We start from the raw sequence: 3,224 nt of genomic DNA, 5'->3' as shown, positions 1-3,224 counted from the left end.
CAGTAACATTGGCAAAGGGAACTTACACTTCTCTGATGGCTCCATTAATGCTGAACAATACATAAAGATGTTGGAGCAACATGTGCTGCCTTCAAGACGACATCTTTTCCAGGGATGCCCATGCATATTTCAACAAGACAACGCAAAACCTCAAAGTGCACACATTACCAAGGCCTGGCTGTGGAGGGAAAGGGTGCGAGTGCTGGACTGGCCAGCCTGTAGTCCCCACCTGTCCCCCGGAGAGAATGTGTGGTGCATTTTGAAAAGCAAATTGCGTCAACAAGGACCCAGGACTGTTGTGCACCTTAAGACTTGTTTGCAGGAAGAATGGGACAAAATGACACCTGTACTTTAATGCATGTCCAACACACAAGTCACTTTATATACCCTGTTGACATATAAATGAAAATTATGTTGATAGCTTTGTATATTACATGCTAAACATTATACTGAGATCATTACAATGTAGTATGTAAGGTAAAGAATTTGTATGTAGCATGGATTTGGGTAGTCCAGCCTGCTCCCACGAACACAAACGCGCAGGTCAGGTTGATTGGTGACTCTAAATTGCCCATAGGTGTGGATGAGAGTGGCTGACTCTATGTGCCAGCCACCTGTCCAATTGCACCCTGCCTCTCACCCAGTGACATCTGGGATTGGATCCAGCCACCCAAAAGCCCTCTGCAGGGTAAGCTGTATAGATAATGGAAGGATGAAATTGTTGAAAATATTTTGAATGTGTGGAGAAAATCAGCGACCTTTAATGAGACCATGGCTTTGCAGAGAGGAAAAGAAAATTTCAACCCACAGCTGGTGCACAAAGCCATTTCCATCTTGAAGATCTTGATGGTTATAATACAACAGAGAATGGAACAGAAGTGCAAACATCACTGTCAAACATGAATCATTCTGTGCAGATGCTGCTGCTGTGTTCATTCATCAGCTTCTGTTGAGAAGGAAAATCATTTACAGTAATAGAGTTTTTGTTTGGCTGAGGGCAGGATCCTCCGCTTAGTGTATGTGTGACACTGAATCACATTGTACATGATCCTGAACAGCTCATGAACAGGAGTTTCTTCCTGACAGCAGGGAATAAATAGACGTCTGGTTTCACACTCTTCATGAAGATCCACACCAATCTGCCTTCTTGCTCCTTTTATGGTGGGGTATGGCAGTTTAGTGTATCCAGATAAAAGCTGGGCTCAGCCCATGGCGTGCTCCTGCCATAGCACCTCCTTGCAGACTGAAGGAGTGACGCACAGCGAGGACGGAGAGGCCATTTTGTCTTTTTGGAAAAGCACTTTAGAAGCAGCCGCTCTGAGTGCTTTTATCATTATACACCACTACAGTCATTTGTTCTGACCTTGGGAAATGGTTTTAAAGGTCTCACTGTGTGTGTATGTGTGTTAGGGAAACTGCCTGGACTGAGATGTTCCATGGAAATATGTAGTGAACAGCCCCCGTAGGCTGGGCGGGGGTGGGTAAGGGGAAAGCTATTTGGGGGATGGGGGCACAATCCAATTTGTTTGTTCACACTCCAGCAGAGCCAGATCAGAACAATTGATACATTAGGACTGGTTTTAGAGAGCAAATGTGGCAGCCGGAGCACAAGGAGAGCAGGAAAGGAGGACTATATATTGCAGAGAAGTGTTTCAAGAGAAAATTTGCCTCACGGGCCATTGCACTGGGTGCAATATGAAACTATGATAAAAAAGAAATTGCTTTGTTCTTTGAGTTATCAATATAATTCTGTCTCTGTGGCTCGCTGTCTCATTTTGGTGGCAGAAATCTTTTGTTACCATGAATTTTCAGTTGGAAAAAAAAAACGCACTTTTGAAAATGTTCATTCAACATTCAGAGATAAATGCGCTTCGAGAGAGCAATGCCCCTCTCAATCTGAAAAGCCCCGGTGTGCTATAACATCCAAATCCTTCAGACTTGAACATGTCATCTGCACTCACTGTGACAAAGGAAATAAATGAGGAAAATACAGTGTTCTTAAATCACAATGTGGCGTTGCTAGAAAAAAAACTGAGAGCCAATCTTATCAGTCCGGTCTGGTGTGGCTCTCCACGAGGAACAGGGACAGCTGTTATTTCCTTTTCAGCAGCAGGAGCTTCACTCTGACAACGTCTAATAACGCTCCATAAATTAAATCTGCTGCATCAGTCCACACACGATGGCACCCGGTCGGATAAATAGTGAGGTTTGATTTCTCAAAACGAGATTTTGGAAAATCATTATGGGATGCTGTAGTAATCTTTTTCTTTTTCACTTATTCATTTAATAGGATTATTCATGAGGTGATGATGACAGTGTGAGGGCGGCTCAGGTCGTCACTCTGCAGAGACAGACTGGTCCTTGTTCAGCTGCTGCACAAACAAACACACTCAATGATGTGGATTTGCACGTAATGAAAAATTTTATCTACTTGTACTGTATTATATTACATTTTGCATGTGTATTTAAAGCATCTCTAAACACATTCAGAGAACTTGTGGCTGCTTTAAATTTCTCACAAGATGCTAATTTTATAAATTTAGATACAGCATATGTATATACAGACCAGTAGTCACCTGTACAGCTTTCATTACTGCAATGAAACATTTCTGTCAGTGCTGTACTACTTTCCAATAAGTGTAGGTATTCATGATGCAGTTATTGTTAGTGGAGAGTAAAATATGCCAATTTCCTGCTCATACAAGCAGCTGCTGTGTGCAATGCCTTTCTATTTATCATTTGTTATAAAGACTTACAATCATACATGTGTCTCCGCAGGCCACAAGCCTTGGTTTTCCTGGGCTACAAACAAATAAAGCCAAGCAATCCTGATGAATAACTTGTGCAGATGCAGCTCGGCTAGAACGCAGCTATCAGTATCTAACACAAGCAGATGATGAGTGAGACAAGTTTTATTCATTTTCACAGGCTCTTCTTTTTCACTCATACCAATCAGTTTATCCTGTAGCTCAATATGTGTTAGGGAAAACAACTGCAACTTTCAGTGTTACATTAACTGCCACTGTCATGGAGGACGTTTTCTGTGGTTGGTTATTTCTAGAGATCACTTACTGGTGTAGTTAACCTTGGAGGTGTAAAGAAAAAGCATTCAGACAGATGCATCAAACCACCTCCTGAGGTTGTTTGAATGATCAGATTTCAGTCCTTTTAAAATAATTTCTGATTGTGTTTACTGTACATATGGCTTTCCTGGGAAAGAACAT

Source organism: Monopterus albus, unplaced genomic scaffold, assembly GCF_001952655.1.
Source record: "Monopterus albus unplaced genomic scaffold, M_albus_1.0 scaffold21.1, whole genome shotgun sequence".
Taxonomy (NCBI): domain Eukaryota; kingdom Metazoa; phylum Chordata; class Actinopteri; order Synbranchiformes; family Synbranchidae; genus Monopterus; species Monopterus albus.
This window is presented reverse-complemented; position numbering follows the sequence as displayed.